The sequence below is a fragment of the Anser cygnoides genome, chromosome 8 (assembly GCF_040182565.1).
Source record: "Anser cygnoides isolate HZ-2024a breed goose chromosome 8, Taihu_goose_T2T_genome, whole genome shotgun sequence".
Lineage (NCBI taxonomy): Eukaryota > Metazoa > Chordata > Aves > Anseriformes > Anatidae > Anser > Anser cygnoides.
In genome coordinates, this window is record NC_089880.1 from 28,640,042 (window position 1) to 28,663,556 (window position 23,515).

General features: G+C 46.8%; 2 long non-coding RNA genes across 6 annotated transcripts in view; one reads left to right on the forward strand and one right to left on the reverse strand.

Moving 5' to 3' along the window:
- LOC106032991 (uncharacterized) overlaps nt 1-23,515 on the forward strand; it is a 340,509-nt gene that overhangs the window by 117,617 nt on the left and 199,377 nt on the right. The gene's annotated exons all lie outside the window — the stretch shown is intronic.
- LOC125182573 (uncharacterized) lies at nt 4,211-9,695 on the reverse strand. The gene is made up of 2 exons (XR_007162596.2): nt 7,603-9,695; nt 4,211-5,619 (listed from the first exon to the last, which is right to left on the reverse strand). It is a non-coding gene; the product is annotated as an uncharacterized lncRNA (long non-coding RNA).

Consider the following 23,515-nt stretch of genomic DNA (forward strand, 5'->3'; position numbering starts at 1 on the left):
CTATCTGTAAACTAGCATCTGGATTTAGAGCTCTATTTACCACACAAACCGTGCTGAAATCGCTGACTATAACTCCTGGAGGGCAGTTACTTTGCTCTACATTCAGCCCTGATACTGCACATACAGACGCTCAGCTCCAAGGACTATATCCAGTGCTCAGTTTTTACCCCTGCACATCCAAAGAAGGAGTAAATTTTAAATGAAATACAAACAGCATACAAACAGAAGGCTTGGTAGATAAATAGAAGAATAGATTTTCAGTGGGGATTTTGGGTGGATGAGCATTTGACCATGTCCACATACCTATAGGGCTAAAAATCTTACTAATTTCTAGTGTGATTGGAAACATAAATTCAGATCGGTGTTTAAGGTTTTCTGTAAAATAACAAGAAATTTGAATGCAAGGAGTTTTATGACATAAAAGCATTACATTTCATCTGTCAGGCAACATAAGCGATCCTCTCACTTGGTGGTGGCATTGCTTTATAGAAAGCTGTCTCCACTTCCAGCGATTAGGGGTAGATGAGCTACAGCACCCAGCTACTTATCCCCGTGGTGTGCCAAAAGCTGCCCTGGCACAGCCAGCCAAGTGCCAGGAGAAAAAACTCCTGGTTGCAAACAGCAGCTCCTCACAGGGGAAACACCGAAGGAGTCGTTGGCTTCAAGGACACAAGATCAGTTAAGAACGTTTTCAGTGTATTGAAGGCCAAGTTTTGCAACTCTTTCCCTGCCTAAAATATAAAGAACTGATTTATCTCCCTCAAGAGCAAGGGCTACAAAATCTGCTCCTCATCTTCTTTTGATGATTTTGCGGTGTGTTTCTCTGATCCTCAGTCTGATCCTTTTAATTTCAAAAGCTTTAATCAAAACCTCTTAACAATGCACTCAGTTAATGGTTTGCGGTTCACATTTAATTCTGATTGATTTTTTAAAAGGATTGTTGCATTAAGATGCTATGGCTTCTGTTTGAGTGATTCATTAATATATGCCTGGGATGGCACAACCCCAGTCAGACTGAAGCTTTGTGCTGACAGACCACTAAAATAATACCCCGTGTGTGACTTCCCAGGGAGTAAATAAAGAGAGCTTTTACCAGGGAGACCTTAAACCCTTATCAAATCATGCAAGAGTGCTCAGTTAAGGCCTGGAAACCCATAGGTATAACACTTAGGTGTCCAATGGGCCGTTCACCACTCGCTCCGTGCCTTTCTGCTCACAGCTTCAGGGTGGACTTTGGGTTCCCTGGGTCTGGGCCGAAGCTGCCTATCAATTTGTATCGGTGTGCAATTAAACTGGGGCGAGCTACTGCCAGATGAATTAAAATAATAGGATCTGGTTTTCAGGTTTAATGATGGGATTAGTGAGCGAGGACCAATTTTGCAGGAATGCTGCCTTGTCAGACGGAGGAGAGGGGCTGCATGTGATTGCGTTTAACTGGGCTTTACTAGAGGCAGTTGGCTGGTGTCTTGAGAGCTGGTCTGCTAGCTGCCCTGAATATAAAAAAATTGAGTAACTGCCTTATTTTTTATTAACTGAAATAGAGATCTGATTGCAAAAGCCCAAACAATGCAGAAGATCAACAGTTTAAGCAGTTTAAAAACCCAGCTTCTTCCTTTCACCAGGGCTCTACTGTCCCAGCATCTCAACAAACATATGAGTCATTTGAAGTTGTATTATCCTTTCAAAATTGACTTTTGGCATTTGTTTCTTCAGAATCAAAAATATCACTCATTTCCTCCAAGCTTCTCTCTTAAGCACATTTGCCAAGAATCATGGCTAGCATAGGGAAGAAATTAGATTTACTTAAGGAAAAAATAATGTCTCTGTCTTGGTTGATCTAAGTGTAATGAGCTGATGCTAAAGGAGGGGTCAGAAAGGAACTGCCTGGGACCAAATTAGTCTTGTTTTATCACGGAAATGAAGCAGGTGGCAATCGATTTTTATACAGAAAAATAAAAATGGTTATGAAAGTTTATCATCCTTCATCCTCACAGTGATAGGAAAGGCCATTCCAGGAACCACGGGGGAAAATCTGGGGGACTACGTAGAGGTGAGGTAGCAAAACCGTCCGTGCAGGTTTCTGCACATGGAATACATGAAATGGCAGGTGCCTGCCAGCAGCCTCCTGCCCGCAGGGCACCAGGCACCGGTGTTCGTGCTGCTGGGCATCGCTCGCAGGGAGCCAGGCAGCCATGGAGCTGAGAGACAGGGATTAGAGCATGCACAGAGCGGGTAACGCTCTGCAAAGGGTGCCCAAAGACATCTTTTCTTCCCTTTGCGGTGGGGTGTACTGACATAACGAAGGATCTGTCACTCATGGTGCAACTGTTGTCTTTACAGAAACACTCGGCTGTGGCCTTTTATCTCAGCTGGATGGCTCTAGGGCCCCTTACAGCCCTCTTGCAGAGCAGGGTGCTATTTAAATCTGTCTGCAGTGTAACAATGGAGGGGGAGGAGGAGTTCTTACTAAAGGTTTTCTAGTGATTTGGGGGGAGGAATCCCTGAGTTGCTGAGGAAAGTTCCATTTTGCATTTTCTTTTAGTCTCTTGATCAAGGTACTTAAAGGCCTCTCAGCACCTTCACACCTGAGTGCCCCTGACATTGCTGCACCAGGGCTGTTTGGGCAAGGGAACATTGCACAACAGGGCAGTGTGGCACGTGCAGGTCATTAAAAAAAGAGCAAACAGTGTCTGTTTCTGCCAAATGTAAGGACTTCTTTTAGAACAAATGATTTTTTAAAAAATATTTTTCTTTATAGAGAGATCTGAACATTTTTTTACAAAAGGGTCAGAAACTTGAGGTAAGGAGACGTTCCCTTTCAGCTGCAGCTGAACGACAAACTATTCTGTTAAACACTTCTGAAAAGATGTCTTTCTCTTCCAAATGCATCTCTGCTGTAAGTTCATGTGAGAAAGGAGCTGGCTGGCTTGGAGTGGGGCAGATCTGGGAACTGTCTTCTCCAGGTGACCACTTTGAATTTACCCCATGATGGTAGAAATTAAAACCTCTTAAAAGTCCTGTGAAATGAGTCAGTCTCAGCCCAAATCCCAGAATAACTTTGTCCACATCAGTAGAAAGTGATCAAAATCGGTGCTCTTGCTGGCTGTCCCTAAAGAAAAGTCCTGGACTAAATGAGCCGTGAAAACAGAGCTCTTTCACCATGCTTCATCCAGCCAAGCATTGCACCATATTTTTTAGCAAAGCACTGTGGAAGTTTGTTCTGGGTATCTGCAGAGTGCTTACATCTTCACAACTATCCAGCAAACCCCTTTAAGGGGGCCTAAATCTCCATATGCAAGAAGATAATTCCCTCCTGTACTATACCTCATGCCACGGACCTGAAAGATGGAGGGAGCATTGCACCCTGGAAGCAAATGAAAAGATTAAAAAGCACTGAAAAGGTGTTTGTGTAGGATCTTCTCTGATATTTCTGTCTCCATCATGTACATTCGTGACTCGTCAGTGCAAAATTATTCACCATGGCCCTGCTAAAATCTTGATCCATTTCACATTCCCTTTTCCCCAAAGGACTCTTCATCTCTGTTCAGCTCAGTAGCTTGAATTAATATTCAGATATTCTTGGTTATATCTGTTAATGCGGAATCTGTTAACTTCTCCATCATTTTTAAGGAAGTTCACTCTTGGTCTTTTGATACACCAAGCTGCTGCGGTAGTGAAGTTTAAGGAAGCCTGACCTTCCTTGTTAAGCTCGGGGAGGGGAACACAAACTCAAAGGAGGCAGGTGGTGGCATTTTGGATACTCTTCCTTCCTAAAACGGGAAGCAGCTTTCAGCTGGGGATGCCCCAGAAAAACCACGAGCACGCAGCTGCACCCTGGGGTGCACCTTTCCCTTCTGCTTGCCCTTGCTGAGCAGAGAGCTGTCAGGTGGCTGGCGGGACAGCTTTGGGTGTAACAAAGAAGTAGCCTGGGAAAACATCACAGCAGAGCCGTTTTCCGTAAAAATGTTCTTCTGAGGCTCCAGTCCGGGAGGTGAGAACCGATGTCCTGTTTTCCCGGTGACAGGCGGCCCACTGGAGAGAAATGCTGGGTAGCACCAGGCAGCTGGAACGGCAGTCGTGCATTCCTGGTAGGAGCAAGACAATAAAACTTCCTCGCGTCTCCAAGGCTCCGCAGCTTTCTGATGTCAACAACAGCAGCAGGAGGCTTCAGGCACGTTCCCGGCAGCTGATCATATTTATCAAGTTCATGTTGTTCTTTTTTTTTTTTCTTTTTTTTTTTTTTTTTCCTCCCCCCTTAAATACCAAGGTCCGGGAGCCACGAGATGGCCAAGTTCCAACTCCGGCCCCTTTGAGCATAGAGAAATGTGTGCTGGGGGCTGGAGCAGGGACATGCTTTCTCCATGTGAGCCAAAGAACAAACAGCAGAGCCCTCCACGGGGACAGATTGTTGACATGTTTATGATGATGAAGTGGGGTAGAGCTCTCAAAGGGGGATGCTAGAAATGAAGAAGTAAAGTGTGGCACTGCTGAGGGCCTATATAATGCTAAATATTGTAGGAAACTGCAGTTTCTTCCTATTTGTGACCGCTCCACTGAGCAGTTGGAAAAGTCCCTTCCCAGCCGTACATCACGCGTTCCCCATTTGGAGCTGTAGCTGTAACAACAACAGCAACAACCCAGCAGGCGCCAGGAGTACGGAGTGATGGGGCTGAAGTTACAGGGACTGTCACCATAATTTATAGCCCTGCTCGAAAAGTGTGAAAGATATGATGCTATGTGCCTCGAAATCCTACCCAGAGGACAGCTTACAGATGCTAAGTGGGTATTGGAATACCCTGGCTGGCTGGGGCTTGCCATTACGCTTGGGGTCACAGGCAAAAGCACTTCATCTTCCTCTGCATGTGCACATGTGTGTCTGCACTGTGGGACGGGCCCTGGATCTGCTGCCCAAGGTCAAACCTCCCACCTGGCGTCTGAAGGGGAGAAAAAGGATGAGGGAGCTGGATTAAACTCTCCCGTGTGGCGATGTGCCTTCTCCTGTCTGCAGCAGCCCTGATGGGCCACTCATGGCTGGCTCGGTGGCCGGGCTTCCCCTAGGACCAAGCTGGTGAAAAGACAGCAGTGGAGTGCTCACCTCAGCCCTGGAGCTCGCCCTGCTGTGCTGCAGGCCGGCTCGGTGCAGCCAGATGGGGTTTGGGTACCATTCTGCAACCACGAAGCGCCTCGTGTTGGGTGTGATGTGCCAAAAAGGGAGTGAGTGGCAGTGTGTCCGTAGCCAGGTCTGGCCAGAGGTGGTCAGCTGGGACAGTGTCCAAGCTCTCAGGACTGTAAGACTTCTGAAGGAGTCTTCGCTTGTGTTTGGTCAACTCAGAAGGTGAGAAGGGGAAAATTCGGATCCGTTTCCCCTTACCTGTGGAGACATGAGTTTAGAAAAAGCAAGGGACTTCTCCCAGAAGCTCCAGTTCCTTCTGTGGGGTTACGCACAAGCCGAGCAGCCCCAACCTCTGAGCCTCTCAGCCTGCTCAGTGCTGCAGAGCAGAAAAAAGCAAAGCGAAGCAGAAATGTGTGTTCACAGGCATCACTGGAGCTGTTATCTTTTGTGAATCCCTGCTGGCTGAGTCTGAGCACACCTTGTCTGGGGCCAGAATGGCTTTCACCCTGAAGAAAAAAAAAAGAAAACATCTTTCTCAGACAATATTTCAGTGTCTTAACCTGCCGCGGGCTTCCCTCTGGGCCTCTTGGATGTATGAGGTGGGAGCTGACGGCTTTGCCTCGGTCTGAATTCTGCTGCTACTGTGCTGGGGGCTGTGTCCCCCTTGCCGGGCTCATGGGCTTCGGGCTGACGCTTTTGCTCTAAAAGATAGGGGTGGTTTTTTTCAGAAAACATGTTTCTGGGCTTTTTCTCCCTAGGAGAAAATTTAACTTCTCAACAATTAAATGAAATTGTCTGGGGGAAAGGGTTGTTGGAAGGGGGAGCTCTCAGAATAACAGATGTCCCCACTTGGTTGTCTTTGGTTCTGGAAATCTTTCCTGACACAAATACTTTTGTCTGGACCAAAAAGGATTAGCACGACTTTCTCATTACTTATGGAATTGAACTGGTTTTTGATGAAATCTTAGAAAAGATTACCATTGAGAAAGTTCATGTGTATTATATGGTAGGACCACAGTCCTCCTGCCAGGGCACACAGGGGCTCATGGGGCCAGCCTTGTCCCCGTCTCCCTCTCTCCTGCGCCCAGAGGTGCCTGGTGTCTCCTGAGCCCTCACTTGGATGAGCCCTCACTGTTTGCTGCCTGTCTCTACTGCTGCTCTCTCAAATTTTACTCAGTCCAATTCGTTAGGATTTACAAAATCGCCATAGATGTTTACCAGATGGAAGATCTGCTTCATTTATGCATGTTATCTTCATCTCCATGTTAAGGAGCTTTATCCATTTCCCATAGCCCTTTAGCAGGCGTGTTCACGCTGAGGATGATATCCTCCTTCCTGTACAGTAATATTTTCCCAATACTTAAACTCTCAACGTGTCCCAAAGGTATCAGACTCATCTTTCAGACTCCGATACAAGTGCATTTGTTCCAGCTTAAAACTTGAGGATTGATCCTTGGTGTAAGTGCATGTGACAATTTCCTCCCCTTTCTGGGCAGCAGTCAGATGTTCTTACCGTGTTGAACAACAACACATTATTCCACATAGCAATTAAACGCTGTGGATAACTGAGTTGGGAAACTCACTGCCACAGGAACTTGGTGTGGAGGCCAGTAGTTTAGATGTGTTTGGAGGGACTGCACAAATTCTGGACACAGGGGCACTAGAAACAAGCACTCAGAGGGCTCTCGGTGGCAGATTACTGGAAGGTGGCAGAGAGAGAGGCATCAGGACCATGATCATGCCATGGGCATTTGCTGTTGTTGACTGTCGGGCCTATATCTGAACCAAAGAGCAGCACTTCTGTTCTCAGTATATAGTCAAGTGACGCATTTTCCCCTGAAAGCAGAATAAGCTATGGCATTTCATCCTTACTGCCGTGTGGCAGCACCTGTATTTCTGTCTCTGCCTTTGGTCCGCTAATGTGTTATTCCTCATTGGTAAGAGCACATCTGCCTTGCTGCAAGCCACGGTGTTTGCATTGCCACTTGCTACCTACCAGCATCTAGCCCCACTGCATGGCTCCCGATTTTCCCATTTGTGGCTTCTTCCAACTCTTGAACATTCCCGAGCTATCGACTCGAGGTCCAGCCTCACATCCCAAAGCCCTACCTGGTATCAGCAACCACCAAATTGTTTCAGTTCAGTCCAGCTCTTTCCAGGGCTGTGCATGGGAAGCAACACGTGAAAGGCCATAATAAACTCACTGCTTTCTTTTCCTCTCTCCCTCTGCCTTTTGTGGCATCTCCTGTTTTATGATCTTCTTTGAACTGTAGCGTTTCTCCCAGATTTTTTATGATTTAGACCTAGGTTATTTTGGTAATTCCTTCACCTTTTAAGAAACATGACTGCTGAGGACTCTGCACCCTCTGTTTGTAGTCCTATCAAGCCAAAATCCTCCCACACCTGCCTGTATGAGTGAATTTCTCAGCTGTATTTCCATGCTGTTAAAGGCCCTCTATGAGCCCCAGAGGCACAGAAGTGTCACTAACCATGTGTCCAATGTCTTGCAGGAGTGTGATGCAAGGAGAATTCAGACCTCCCACAGGGCAGCAAAGGGCATTTTAGCATATCCATGTATCAGGCCAGGAGCCTGTAAATCCAGCAGGAGTGGTGCTCCAGGATGCCCGTCTGGCTCTGTTTTCTCCGACCCCACTGGTGCTGGTGGCTCCATGTTACTCTCTGCGTGTTTTAAATTTCAGACCTGATTTGCTAGAAGAAAGTCGCCAAACAGAAAATCTGACAAACAAACCACAGAGAACATCTGATCTGATCAGAAAATACATAAGCCTGTTAGTGAGTGTAGGCACGGCAAGGGCTAGCATTAATGGGGAACATATTTGTTATTAAATCCCATCCACATAAGCCAATCTGAAACAGATGTGGATGTTAGTGGTATTAATAAGTGGGCAAGCTCCAGGGATCCTGAAGGTACTGCTACATGGGGGGAGAAGGGGCAAGGACACGTCTTTGGTGTCACATGGGTTTTATAAGGAAGGGCTATATTTTAACACCATGCCTTGCTTTGTATTCCTTGCTGGGACTGAAAAATGCAGGATACAGAGAGAGGGGCGCTGGGTTGGAGCGGAGACAGCTGCCTTTGGGACGGGAAGGACAGAGACGGGTGGGAAGGGAACCAGGTTCTCTGCCCTCCCTCTGAGGGCAGCGGGTGTCTGGTGGAATGGTCCCAAACAGTCCTGCCAGGGTCAGGAGGGTGAAAGGTTAAAGTGTGCTCAGGAAATTGCAGACAGTAAAAGCTGCAGAGATGTAAGGGGCGTTGCTTGTGTATAAAAAGGGCTTTCAGAGCAATTCGGCTTTGTCAAATCTGACAAAATTGCCAATACATGCATTGTCCAGTCCTTTCTCTAAAGCAGGAGGATTCTGGACCTTTCCAAGACAATGTTACTAGGGTTTTGAATATTGCAAGCCCCTAGATTTTACCTAGCCACCTTCTGTGAAACAGCTGACCACTTTTTTGGCTGATAGTTTAAAAAAAAAAGGAGAAGCAAAAACTTCAGCCCAAGGCAGACACTTGGCATGGAAAATTGCAGCCCAAGTGGTTTTAAGTTTGACAAAGTTATTAGCAATTGAAAACAGGGCCTTATAATTGGAAATGTTTGGCAAGCTTAATAATAGGTTGTGCTACCAGCCCTGCCTCTTAGATGTGTGCATGTACGGCGATGTGCATGCACCCGGCACGAAGGCATGCGTTTGTGTTGGGTTACTTCTGGCTGCAAACAGGCACACACAGCGGGACACCGGTGTCCTGCACTCCCAAGACACCGCTTTTATTCACCTCTCTCTTCTCAACCTTAATTCTTCAAGTTTCGGTTGTCCTTCCTCCTCCTACTGTAATTAAAAACAGACTGCAAATGCTTCTTGTCCTCACTGGAACAAAACACTGACTCTTCTCATGCTCTAAGAATTAATATTAAAAAGGAGAATTCACAATGGCTTTGGGGTGGCACACAGCCAACTTCCAGGGTGCTGGGAAAGCAGCAGAGATGCTTCATACCTCCGTTTTCCTCCTGAATGTCGCAGGGAGAGTGGGATTTGCTTCTTTTCAGTCTACGTGCACATGGCTGGGGCTCTTTGCGTGCCAGCAGCTCATCGGGCGGAGATGGCAGCTTTTTGGACAGCACCTACCTGGGTAAGGAGTGTCCTGGCTGGGCTGAGCCGGCCGGCCCCGTCCGCTGTTGGTCTTCATTAGGGCTCTCTGCGGTGTGTGCTGCTGCTCCATCGGCGTCCCAATAAAGGTTCAACTCTCGATTACCACAAGCCCCGCTGCAGCCAGGAAACGACGTCAAGTTGAGTCATCATATTGTTTGAATTACACCAATATGAAAATACATGCAAGCCACGGGGAGCCAGCATTTTCCCTTCTATATAAAATGGGGTTATGACCATATTAAAAAACACAACAAAACCTACCAGCTTTTAACAGGAGATGGTGGAACAGAGGGCTTAAGTGATGCCGAGAAGTCCAAGCACAAAAATAATTACGTTGGAAACAAGGGCCTGCTCTTTCTTCTGCTCAGCCTCGTTTTGACCCCTGCTCCTGTCCTCCCTGCATCTTCTCCACTGCCTTTCATTTTGGGGAGGGCAGAAGAGCAGCTTTGGGCTGCGGCTGCTGAGTGGCAATGCAGCACTGTCATCGTTCACAAAAGGGAAGCAAAGCTGAGATTCAGGTAGCAAAGAAGTGGCTGGAAAGGAGGCTCTTCTCCAAGCCTCCAGGTGTTTATGCAAGAGACAATGTCACTATTTTCCCAAACTCTCCTGTAAGCTACAGAGACATTTCTCTGACAAGGGAACATTTCTAAACCAACACAGAGCGGATCTCTGGCTCTTTACACCTGGACAACCCAAACTCTTTTTATTTTCCCTTGTATTGGCACAGAACAATGGGGTGAAAAAGAAGCCTTCACCCTGCTCGTTGAGACTGTCAGACCCGGTCCGTGCTGTACAAGACCATCACCAGGGCACACTGAGGCCAAGGGGAAGAAGACTCATTTGTCTTCCTATCTCACACGCAAAGAGGAAGCCTGGGCACCCTGGTAACTGTGCCTTTTCTTGAGATGACAAAAAGCGCCACTGCTAGGCTGGACTTCACCGTCCTTGCATGCAGGTGAGCACAGCTCACAAGTTGTGTTCTTTGCACTTTGCTACTTCTCTCCTGACTTCCAGTCAGACCTACTTGCTGAATCTGAACCGAGTCAGGTTTTTGGATGCTGCTGAAATCCCCCGAGAGTCTTCCTACTTCTTCAGAAGCACAGAAGCTTGTGCACTGCGCCTTATACTGGATATTAATCATTTGTTTTTAACTCTGTCCACAAGGATCCGATAGGCTCGCAGCTCTGGGTTTAAGGCGAACATGCCATGCTGAAAACCAAAACAGCGCCTTCATCCCTTTCAGGCTCCTTGTTTGTTTCAGCGTTATGAATGGTGTTTGCATGCTTTTTAATCATCTCGGCTCAAGGAGTTTGAGTCCTTTGCTGTTAGTAATTTTGATATATTGCTACCATGCTACACACCGAAAGTATTTCTACTTTCTTACCTCCACATATGTATGCAGTCAGGAACAATTACTAATGTCAATCGTGTCTGCTTGCTAGCTTGCTTTTTTTTCCCTGTTGGTTGTGCTGTAAATCATTTTCACATTTACAACATTAAGAAGGCGCTCTGAGCAATCATTCTTGTGGTCAACAAACTGTTACTGCTTCTCAAGTGTCATGGGTCACTACTTAATTACTGGATTTCACTCCCAGTTAAAACCATTAATCTTGTCTCCACCACCTTTCTCTGGGCCTCTCAGCCCAGTGTGTTTTATGTTAGGCACACGTGACTCAAAATGATTATTTTTTTTTTTTTTTTTCACAGCAGCAGCAGTTCTATAGCCAGGATTTCTGGGCTTGATAAGCAAAATCATCCAGCAGAGGCTTTCTCTGGGCTGAGCTGCTATAAGCTGAGCCTTTCGGCAGAGAGCAGGGTTTTTCAAACGGATGCAGAGATGCTGAATGCAGTGAAAAAGAAGTAATGGGGGAGCTCAGCGGTGGTGCTGAGCTTGCACACAGCGATGCCACCTTGGCCATGGGAAGTCCCCAGGCTTCACACCCTGGGAGGAGAAGGGATTTTTGCTGTGCACCGTGCTCTCAGCAGCTGCTCTCGGCCACTGCCTGAGGCTGGCACAGGCAAGAGCATGAAAGGGGAAGACACAGCAGCCTGGGGAAAGCAGACATTAATTTATGGGTCCTAAAGGTTCATCGGGAGTTGAACTTGTATGTGGAAGATTACTCATGCCGTCACTTCAAGAGTCAGCCTCTGCTCTCGTAACTCTGCCCTCGGGCAGGCTGGAAGCCCCTCTGGATGGCCCGGCTCCTCCCCATCTGCTCTGGCATCGATGGGGATTCATAGGTGTTATGTGAGACAGAGAAAGGCTCCCCTGTTGTTCCCTACGTGAAACTGCAGCGAAAACATATTGAGAATTATAAGTACAAAAAAATGGAACATAGGGGCTACAGAAACCAAACAAAGCTTGTTTCATGGGCCACATCCACAGTGTGTTCATACAAAATGCCACGTGAATCGCACTTAATTTGCTGCAGAATATATTTTGCTATTTCAGCAAAAGAAAAAAAAAAAAGGAAAAAAAGAAGAAAGCCTGTGGAGGACAAGAGCTTTGCTGCATGCTAGCTGTAAAAGTTCCATAAATGTGGAATCTATTAAAACCATTATTTGTTTATGATGTGAAAGTGATTAGTCTGTTCCAAAAGCAAAAACATGAAAACACCAGGCGTTGGGACTCTGGGGCCGAATAGCCACTGATTCTTGATTATAGTAATTTATATAATGTGAATCTTTATTATATGTATTATTACTGTAGCACTCGGTTGCCTTGGCCGAAATTGGGGTCCCCTTCACATCATCTAGGGAACACATTCCCTGCCCTGAAGAGCTTCTAAGCGGACAAAAGCTGGACAAAGGAGCATGAGAGCACCTCTGGTTTGCAGCTGGGGAGCTGAGGCAAGGAGGTAGCCCTGCCTGCCCACGGTCACGGCCAAGGGGCCGTGCAGCAGCCCGGGCACCTCGGCTCGGCCCTCATGGTGCTGCTGAAGCCAGCAGTTGAGCACGGGTGTCGGGACGTCCATGTGGCCCCAATTACAGGCCCAGGGCCTCGGTTTCACTTCCTGGATCGGATACAATAACAGGATGCTAGGATATTTGGGCTGCGTTCACTGCAGGGGATGGTTTTTCTTTAAAAACAGAAAAAAAAAAAGGCTGTTTCCCTCTAAGAAGTCAAATCGTGGAAAGGTGGGGACTGGGGCTTGTTCTGAGAAACCTCGCCCAGCTTTGGCTCCTTACCACTTCCCTTCACAGCAGGAAGTTACAATCCTCTTTGGATTGTAACAGCTTGCTGGTGTTAATGTACTTTGTGGCTTTCGGGGGGGGCTTATATTTGCTGCCACCCTCCCTGGATGACCCTCACCTGGCTGTTTCGGCAGCTTCACAGGCCTGCAGGCAGAGCCCCCGCTCGGTCCCTGCTGTTGGGCCCTCTCATCAGTGGCTTGCAGGGCCTTTTAAAACCAGGCCTGCAAAGGGTCCGAATCCCCAGCCTGCTCAACCTGTGGGTGACAGCACCAAAGCTGCTCCTTTACCTTTGAAGCAAGGGGCTTCAATTTCTAACAGGAGAGGAGCACTCAGCCCGAGGCTGGGTTCAGCTGGCTGCGAAGGCCGGCAGTGAAGGCTGCTGTCAGTGGCAGGAGGGTCTGGTCCTTCACTGGTGGGCCGATGACCCAAACAAGCATCTTTCAGTTTAGCAGCCTGTTAGAGCTTTTGTCTGGTCAAAATTATTCTGTTATTCCCAGGCAGAACAAGACACTCCTGGAGGTTTTCTGGCCTGTGTGCTTCAACCCCATCGCTTCCTTTAAACCACATTTGATTTGGGACGCAATAATTCATCAGTCATCTTTCATTACCCAGGAAGAGCGATTGTGGCTTACTACTGTTTCCTCTGCCTCAGTAACTCGCCTGCTCATTTAGTGTATTGCTAATGATGGGCGTGGGCTCGAGAAGCACAAAATCCCGTTGGTCTCACCCTGGGAGGGAGGCCTTTCCTCTCTTTTGGAGGTCTGCTTTGGGGAGGAGACGATTAACAAAGCGAGGGCAGAACACTTAGTTTGGGAAAGTTTTTGTATTTAAATTAGATTGAGTACTCAGCTGCTGCAAAGTAGTTAGCCAGCCAGGGCACTACTATCTTAGAGAATAAAATCCCATAAACATTTACTAGTTATTCAAGCTCCATCTTCTTCTGGTTTCTTCTGCAGAAAGTGCTTCCCACTCCTGCTCTTTCCAGAGCCCTTCCTTTCATACATTGCACCGTGAATTTACTTTACTTGCATCCAGTCGGCCACAACGCTTTATACGATAGTGTTACTGCTTCCCTCCGTCTGCGGGATGTGGTGTTCAGTGTGTCCGGGTCTTCCCACTCACGTGAAATTACGGCGGTACATTGCCTCACACCTCGCATCTGTGTGCGTTTTCTGTGACTTCTGGTCTCAAGATCATCTGGTTTGTGTTAACCTTCTTGCTCTCCTCCCTGTTTACAGTATCTTTGAAACTGGGTTGATCAGCAAGTTTCGTTAGCACATTTCTTACATGACATGCCATGGTCATTAATGAGAGAACCCTGCAAGACAAATTTCTAAGACCCAACAGTGAAGAGCTCCAGCAGTCACTCCTTTTAGCCAGGAATTTCCTTTTCACATAATGTGTTGCCTTTCATACACATCACTACTTCACATACTTTTCAGATCTTGTACGAATTCCCATTTTCTCCTGTGAAGAGCCATTTTCCATGGGGCCCTATATGACATACTTTACTGAAGTCCAGACCAATAGGATTCATTGCATGTCCTCTAGGAAATCTCTAGCAAGGAAGCCAGATGAATTAGATATCTATCTTTGGCAAATTCACGTTGTACTCTATCCCAGTTCTCATGTATACTTATGTCTTTAATTATTCTTTCCTTTGACTGTTGTTTTAAAGCCTTGTGTGCTCTTAAAAATGGCTAATGGCAACAGGCTTTACCTGCTGTTTCAAAGCAAGCTCTTTAAAATGCCTGTCAGAAGTGAATCTTGGTGTGCAGGATGCAGCCTGCGTAGGGTTTGCAAACTGGTGGGAGAGCAGCTTGTCTGCCTCACTGGATCCTGTCCACAGTGAGGAGAGCCAGCAGGGCTACAGGAACATGGGGACATTGCTGGATCTAGACCTGGTGTTCAGAGTGGGGTCCTGGGCCACTGAAGGAGTTAGAAAAGCTCCCATTCACCTGAGAGGTCCTCAGGCAAAGCGTGGTGTGTGGGTCATGTTTCTCCATGGCACTTTGTCCCCAGGAAGTCCTTGAAAATTCCCTGGGAATGTAGGAATTGTATTTCTCCCTTTGCCCACTTTCTCATCATGTGAGGAAAAAATGGAGCTGGTTTGTGTGTTCACTCTATAAATTACCGTTCTTTAAATGGGGTTACAGTTAAGTGGATATGAAAAGGAGAAATTTATTGTTGTACTTCTGCTCCTGCTTGGAAATACAAGCTTTGGCTTGTATCTGCATTTATATTAATACAAACTCAGGCACGTGAACACAGGTTTATATAAAGCATGTGAAATGCCTGTCTGTGTTTGAAATGAAAGAAGTGGGTAGTTTGTCCAATCTGGAAAATACCAGCCAAAAAGAGGAGGGGGGGTAATACGGGTAAAGCGTAAGAAGAGTCTAAATAAACTTGTCAGAAAGGGGAAGATTGAATCTGGCAGGTGGAAACCTGAATGCAGCAGAAGGGAAACGGGAACCTACGTGGAGTGTGGCAATGGGGAAAATGAATAGCTCCAACAGGAAGGTGGGGGCTTGGTCTGAAAAAGTAAGCAAGGAGAAGAGAAGAGAAGAGAAGAGAGGGAAATTCAGCTTTTTTCTAAGGGAAGAAAAGTCTTCCTGAACAGTCTGGCATGAAAAGAGGCCTGGAATGGATGAGAGCCTGGATCTCCAAGTGAAGGAATGTATGAAAGGAGTCAAGAGAAGGGGGAGACTTAAGGAAGAGGAAGATTTACTTCTGTGTCACAGATGGGGGAAGAGATACTGGAAGAAGTTCTTAATACCTCGGGAGATTTCAGGCTGACAGGATGAATTTTTCTCGATTAAAAAAAAGGAGCTAAATGTAAAGTGGCTTTCTCTCTTGTCCATCGTGAGATCTTTCTTCACTCATTTTTGCTACAGGCTTCTGCAAAAAGAAGCGGGTGACTGGTCCTGCTGGTGGTGTGAGTCCTGGACAGCGGGGCACCTGGGCGGTTGTCTCTTTTCCCCCCTAGCCAAGGGCCGGGCTGCTCTCATAGCCTACCAAAGATGTGTCTCTGCCTGATTTTCCAAACCTGCTCCTGATTCCAGGGGAGGCAGATTCAAGGGCCTAACACCTTGACCCGCTTAGCTCTCAAGGCACGTGTGTGACCATCAGCACCACCAACTGGGGAGCTAGTTCAAGCTTTCATATACAAATGGCTTTGACATAGGTGGAAGGGTGATGATTTTAGTATAGTCATGGCTGTAGAAATACTTAAAATGAAAGAAAAGCTGGCATTTCTTAATGATGTCATGGTATCCCAATTTTTTACTTAATTTTGCTTCAGTTGTGCCCAATTGGGGTTAACTTTCTGCTAATATCCCAGTGCTACTTTTACTGCTCTGGAAGCCCTCTGAATGCTAATTTCAAGGTCACACAGCTACATTTGGAAACCAAATTTAAAAGCTGTTGAGGCAAGTATGTATTTTCAAGTAATTTGGCAGCTCCCCCAAACAGGAACAAAACCAAACACAACGTGGATGCTGTGACGGGTCACAACTACGTGGCAAATCTCTGGTGCTAATGTCCAAATCTCACGTGTTGCATTCAGGCCAATCTCCACAAACATACCATAGGCAGGGGGAAAGGTGAAAGGGGGCCATAAATCACCTGTTGTGAGCTACCCACTCAGCAGTACTGCGGAGGAAAGTGAGAGCTCATTTTGGGGCTCGGTCTGTGGATCAAAGCGAGCCAGCCATGCCTTTCATCTCCCCTGCCTCCCCGGGTGGCTGGCAGTGGGTTTGCAGAGCTGCACTGAGGGAGAAGGTCTGCAGCGAAGGGCTGAGCTGACCTGTGACATTGCTTGTACCTGTCTTCCCCCTGCCTGGATCCTTTGAGTCTCCCTTAACCTGTGCATAGCCTCCCAGGGGACCTGGTGTGGGGAAGCAGCAGGGTAAGAGGAGCTGTGCTGCTAACCCAGCTGCATCGGCTGTGGCTGCGCAGGAGGCTGATGCTGCGTTCACGCAGGGGAGGTAGTGAAAACAAGCTCAGTCTCCTCCAAACTTGCATATAAACACAGAGAGGAAGGCTGAACCAGACCTTTACATGTGGAAAACCACAAGACCCTGGGGACAGACCTCCCCCTTGACGTCGGGCAGGGTGCTCTGTCCCACCCCATGCCTCAGTTCCCTCCATGAAACGAGACAACAGTCTTGTCTCCCAGAAATTTTGACTGACAGGGAGCTGGATGAGGTGACAAGTGTCTTGACAAATGCGTGATACTACATTTTTTCCCCGTATTTTTAAGTCAGAAAGATTTCCCTTTCCCTTCTAGCTTGTCAGAGCTGTGAAGTTAGCCATGACAGCATAAACGGTCACTAAAATGGAACTTTCTAGTGAAAAAGAAGACAGATATAATTTTTTTTTAAATGAATATCTTAGTCTGAAAATGTTGTCTGCAGGTAGCAGAACTCTTGGGCAAAGTTGGAGATGTGGCTCACCTCGGCCTCTGGAGTTTGGCAGGGAAAGAAGTGTCCTTCAGCATGTCAGAGCAGCCCCAGTCTGTGTCTTGGATGTGTTCGGCTCGAAACAGTGAGTGTGTCAGCTCGCCTGCTCTGCAAGAGCACAAAGTGCAGGCTTCAGGAAAACTGAAAAGGGCAGTGAACAGCCTCTCCCTCGGTGCGGTTCTGCAGCATCAGTCTGAATGAGCGATGTGTACACGCGTCTGTGGTGCGTTTGTGGGGCTGAAGCAGGTTCCCTGGGGTGTGTCCATTTTGTTCCAAACAGTTCATAAATCTCGTAATTACCAACAAAGGATATTCTGTTAAATGTAAATAATATCTGGAATATAATCTCTATAAATGTGGTTCATTTAGCCATTAATTTTATAGATTGTTGAAGTAATTAACAGTGCATAAAGAGGACTTCCTGCAATGCAAGTGTGATCTTTGGCTGAATGGACCTTTTTAGTGATCTCTAAGACAGTCTCTCAGAGTGGAACTGGAATTTCATCTTGCCTTTATTTCCTTATTTTAGTATTTTTAAAGTGTTTCTAGAATGAAATTCTTGGGTACGTTGGCCTTTGGTTATTTAACTCTGCTTTTGTGGGTCAGTATAAATCACGCAGAAATTCATAAATTAGAGTCCTTCTCATGGTAACTTACTTAAATTCTCAAATATATGAACACCGTCTTACACAGAAAGGCTGTGGCAGAATCTGCAGCACGATCAGGGTACGTTTTAAGGCAATTTCCACTTCATTTGGTTTCTTCCCTCTCCATACACCCCTCAAACATGCCTTTTTTCCTTTGTTTCTGTACGTGCCCCATCAGTGGCTAAAAGCAGCTTAGCACTGCAGGAGAAATGAGAATCTCCATTTATTCTTGCTGTCTCTAAAAGTTATATTCTCCCAATGGGGAATCGTCCAAAGAACATTCTCTCCTACATTGCTGCTGCTCTTTGATTGCTCTCTTTCACCTGTAGCCTCTCCTACCATTTGTATTCGAACAGATCTTCTGCAATTTCATAGCCAGCAGTTCATGAGACTTGCTTGTATCTCCCTCCTGCTGGTGGAGGACAAAGGACCTCCAGGAAGGAAAAACAAAGCTGGACTCCTATTTCTACTCTCTCATAACAGCGTGAATCCCCCAAAAGGCAGAGCAGCTTCTAGGTGTGGCTTTTACATGGCCACAAGAGGGTTTTCTTGCAATGCCAATGTTGCGGGCCTCGTGGGCCCTTTCAGGAACCATGCACTTAGTATCAGTTGGTGAGAGAAGGACTTGTGTGGGCGAATCTACTTCTGAGCTCTCACTTCATTTTGCTGGGAAAGTCAAAAAAAGAATAAAACCCATTAATAGTGAGTTGTCTGTCAGGACTGGCTCTTTTCTTCCACTCCATTTGGATTTCTTTTGCAAAGAGCTCCTCAGAAAGGTGGTGGAGTTTCCGGTATGCCTTTCTCCTGGTAAACCTTATTCAAGTAAATCGACATCTTTTAGTTCCCAAGATGTTCTTGAGGGTCAATACCTCAACATCTTTTGGTAAAGATTTGTTTAACAGGTAGCTGGAACTCAAAGTCTTTTCTGTCATAATCTCCTTGTCCTTACAGGAATTAAGAGGTGCCCATTTGGCATTTATTACAACAACTCTTCCTTCCTTATGTGAAGGAAACGATACCTTCCCTCTCTCATTAGAGTAAAATATAACCCTTTTAATGCGTTGGTGTATCGTTGCATAAATTATGAGGACTTCTCTCTGTTTTATATGGAATGCAGACATTTCAAAACCGGCGCACAGAGATGCTGGGCTACAGAAATAAAAAGCAGATGTCTTTCTCCCTCTCTCTCGGGAGGTTAATGCTTATCTGGGTACTTTAACTCTTGCTGTCCTGTGATGGGCAGCATCTACTGAGCAGAGGGAACTGTCACTCTCAGGTGCTAGATGGGACCTACAGTTAGTCCTGGATTGCTCTTGGGTTTGCCGTGGGGCTGAACTGAGCAGGATGAATATGGAAATTTTGGCATTTCTGGCTTTTCTTTCATATAAAGGAAGGGAAAAGGTGGTCTAGAAATACCAGTCTGGCTGTGTCACTGTCCCTTTCTGCAGCCCACATGGCAGACTTTCTCCTTGAGATGCTTGCTTTGTTTTCTTGTCAATGTGAAGTGCCTGCACCCATCACCGCATGGCTCTTGCCTATCACCCAAAGCATCCAAGCAAGCCCAGAGATTCTCTCCTTGTGAGTGGTGAAACACTCAGTCTAGCACAGGTAGGCCGAACAGGGGAAGAAAGTCAAAAATCCAAACAATCGGTATCTTACCCATAACCTCTGTGCGGAGCAGCACGTGGCACAAAGCCGTCTGTGGCGTGTTTGGGGATCTCCTGGGCAGGGGGAGTCCTACATGTCCCTTTAGGTCCCATTTCCAGATGGCTGGAAGCACCAGAGCTGCACCTGCAGCCTGAGCCCTCAACAGGCACGTAGTGGCTGGAAGTGGTTGCAGTTTCGTCATGGGAAAATGAACTCAGGGCATGGATGTGCCTCCTCAAGGGCTCTGGGGTGGGTGTGAAGGAAGAGTGACATTAAAAAGAAATCTGCAGAAAGCAGATATTTGTCATGAAATATTGATTTAAAAAGTGTGAGAACCAGGCAGATGACTCTAAAATGTGTGGCTGGCCTCTACTTCGTGGTATTGCCACAGTGTTTTATAGTGTTGGGAGGGAGAGTTATGACGCAGAACAAACGAGATAAAAAGCTGGTTTAAGTGTGGTTGTGTCGGTCTAAAAGCTGCCCATTTTATGGGAAGGAGCTGCCGGCATGATGCCAAGCTGTAGCATGCTGCATGGTTCGCCAGCTTGTCATATCCATATGGGCTGCCTCAGAAGAATCTGTTTAAAAGTCATCCAAACGATTTATGGATGTTTTCATCTCTGGGCCTAAGCACATGAAGGGAAGATACACCCAGCGAGGTCATAAAATGGTACCAAGATCTTCTGCTTTTAAAGACAGCAGCTTAGATGTTCAAAATTGTCATCCACTGACATCACCCCAGTAACCATTAGCGCTGATGGGGTGGTCGTCGTCCTGACATTTCCACGTGGAGTCACATTTGTTGGCAGCCAGCTTAAACGGGAGAGGATCCCTTGGACTGGACGCTCATGCAAGGCAGTCACGTTGCAGATGGATCAGATACCCATGCAATGAAAACACTCCTCCAGCCAGCAAGCCTCTTCTTTGAGGGCTTATCCCAGAGAACTGAGCCGGTCAGAAGCGTTCCCCTGAAACATCGTTCCTCGAGCTTGGCTTGTTTTGCTGGAACGGCGCTGAGCACGGTTGCCTTTCCCGATGCCTGAGGAAGAGTGCTTGAGGAAAGCCACCTGTGCTCCTGGCAGATCCCAGCCGGGACAGGAGGAGCACAGCGCGTACAAATCCCTGGCTCCGCAGCGGATGCACCTGGTGGATTTGCCCCAGGGCCAGGGGTGCTGGAGCTCCGCAGCTGCCCGCCGGAGCTGACAAGCTTTGACGTGCATTTCACCGGGAGGCTCGGCAGGGCCTGGGGAGCTTCTGGCTTCCTGGAAATTGCTCTCTTTTCAAAAGAAAAAACTGTAAGAAGTTTCTGTTCAGTTTGGATCAAAACCAAATTATATATGTATTTTTTTTAAACCCTACGTTTTCAATGCGCTGGAAACGCTGCGTTTCAGCCAGCTCTACTTGATAGTTTTATAGGGCTTTGCCATAATAAAAGCGAAGTGAGACGAAACAGAAAAGCCCTGCTCAGTAACACCAGGGGGTGGGGGAGTGGGAAGGGAGGCCCGAACCAGAGACAGGCCTGCTGGGCGGCCGTCCTGCCTGCAGGGGACAAAACGAAGTGCCAGAAGCGTGGCTGGGATCTCCTGGGCACAAGCCTTTGCAAACCAAGGTGCCTCGTTGCAAAGTAGGGCTGCTCGGCCCTGAGGGTCGCTGGTTTCTTTGGCTTTTTTTTTTAGCTGAACACCAGGTTATTTCTCCGGCATATCGGAACAGATGCCTTCAGCCTCTGAGGGCTGTCTTCTCACATATGGCATTTTGCTTTGTCACCAGGCCCTGCCAAAGAGCCAGTCCTCCTTTTGACAGCAAAGGACTGTTTTTATTTACAATGAAAGCCAGTCTGGCTGGGGTTCTCAGTTTTGTAAATTATTCATCTCACGTCTCTATTAGCAGAGATCTTCTCACACGTTAGTAACTTTATTTCCAGTAAGCTACCAAGTCCAGGTTTCTGTGGGGGCAGTAAGGCAGAAGGGGCTTCAGAGCTCACTGTCTTCGTTACCATTAACAAGCCAGGTGACCAGTTCCTCCTTATGCAAGGTCCCACCCACCCCTTGCACTGGGATTAGCTCTGTCCTGTCCTGTTTATGTATGGGGGACTGAGGGACAGATGAAGCATTTATAGCCAGGATCCAAAGGGCTCTGTCCCACCGTGCTTTTGCCTTCCCACGTGCGGAAGTGAACTCCAGTGGATGTATGCTGTGGTCCTTCCAGGAACAGAGGGAAAGCAGCTGTCCAAGATTCTTCTCTCACCTTTCTTATAGATGGGGGTAATATCAGCCTTTTCCTGGTTGTTAAGGACTTCCCCTAATCACTGTAATCTTTTGCAGGTAATAAACGGTGGTCTCACAGTCATATAACCCAGCTCTTCCTGTGCCTTCAGGTGAAAACCATCCATCTCCATGGATGTGAATATTTATACCTTCCCTACATTACCTCTACCTTGTTGCTCCTCCGCTGTTGCTTGTCCCTTTCTTCCCCAAGCGATTCTTAGTTGTGCAGAGGTCTAGGAGGAAGATTTGCTGGTGAAGACAGAGGGTAAAAAAAGATGTTCAGTAATTTGACCTTTCAGGTCTGTCAAGAGGCTGTCTTCTCCATGAATGACAATTTTTTTCAGTGACCTTACCCATCAGAACTGCAAATAACGGGACTGCAGGGTAAATGTTGTAATCATTCAGAGCTAAGTAAAAGTGCTCTGCTTTGCTCAGTATCTGAGTTCTAGCAGATCAGCAGGGTATAATGTGAATGTATGTATGACCTCTTTGCAGGAGCCTGTATAAGGTCATTTCAAAGACATAACTCCCCAACAAATAGTATTTATACTACATTCAGCAAGAATGTAGTAAAATTGTTTCCTCTAAGACTAAAGTCCAAGGGAGGATGAGTTCTCTGTGCGACTTTGATATGTTTGTATCTCCTCATATTTTCACAGATATTCTGGGTAGTAAATCCCTTATCTCCAGCTATGCAAACAGTTTACCAAACATCTGTCAGTAGCACCAGTGCCCGTCTTGCTAATCTCAAATGCCAGGATGCCTCCAAAGCTTGAAAAATGTTAAAAGAGCTGTATCTCAGTACCAAAAATGCAGCGCCGTTTAAGTCAAAATTTTAAGTGTCTGCACTTTGTTCGTGTAAACTTTATTTGCAAGACAATCTTTAGGCATAAGAAGAAACACATTTCCAGAAGGAAAACATTAGTGATGGGTGCAGTTGTGAAGGGTGGGAGACAGGGTTATGATTGAATTGGGCCTTGGAGGTCAGATGGTTATCGGAACCAGCTGAGCTTGAAAAACCGAGCGAGAGAACTCGGATAAGTAGGTCTGTGGCATCTAGGCACTGTATTAAGTAGGATTTGGGGTGCTTGCTGCTTCAAGCTGTACCAAGAATAGCATGAGCAGCCTTTCTTCTTGAAAACTGGTACATCTGGTCCCAGTCCAAGTTGGAACCAGTAGGGCAAGAAAAAGTATGCTGTGTTACTAGTATTTGTGTTGCAGCCTCTACTGGAGGATTTGGTCCAGGCTGGACATTCACAGTGCTGTGTGAGCTCTGCTTTCTTTCTCAGCCGCCATACTCTGCAGCAGACCGGCTCACGTATCAGGAAGCCTTGATCATCGGGCAATGATAGGCTCTGCTCATGTATAGCCCCGTGCTCAGTTCACTCGTAGCCCCTGGGCTACCAAGCTCTCTTCAGCACTGCCTTAAAAAGTAATACAACCCTGCACAGAGGAGGAGCTAAATTAGTCAAGCAACAGAAGGAAAAATGGAGGAAAAAATAATTTATTTGGTGAGGCAGGCTGATGACAGCAACGGCAGCAGAATTTGGGTCCATGCTGGCCCTTTTGGGTCCTTAGTCCCATGCCAGCTTCCCTGTTGCTGGCTCATATGGCCCGCCGTACTGGGAGCGAGGGCAGGTACAAGAGAAATGGGTGGATTTAATTCAAACTCTCAAAGATGTTGCTGCCAGGTTTGCAGATGGTGGCAGCAGATGACAGAAGTGAGCTCTTTTCCCCTATGACCATTTTTCTCATCCCTAACAACAACAACAAAAAGGTCTTAAAACAGTGTGCTCCTACAATAAACAGAGTTTTCTCCCACTCCCTCTCCATTTTTCCCCCTTCTTTCTACTGGAAGAAGGTAACCAGAGCAAAGGAGGAGCAGATTCTTGCAGTAATTCCTGGAATACGTTTTCCAGCCATCCCAGTGATGGGCTGTTTTACACAACTCCCTTTTAGGATCTGCTGCGGCCCAGGACTGAGGTAATCTCTGCATTTTAGCCCAGATCATCCCTCTCC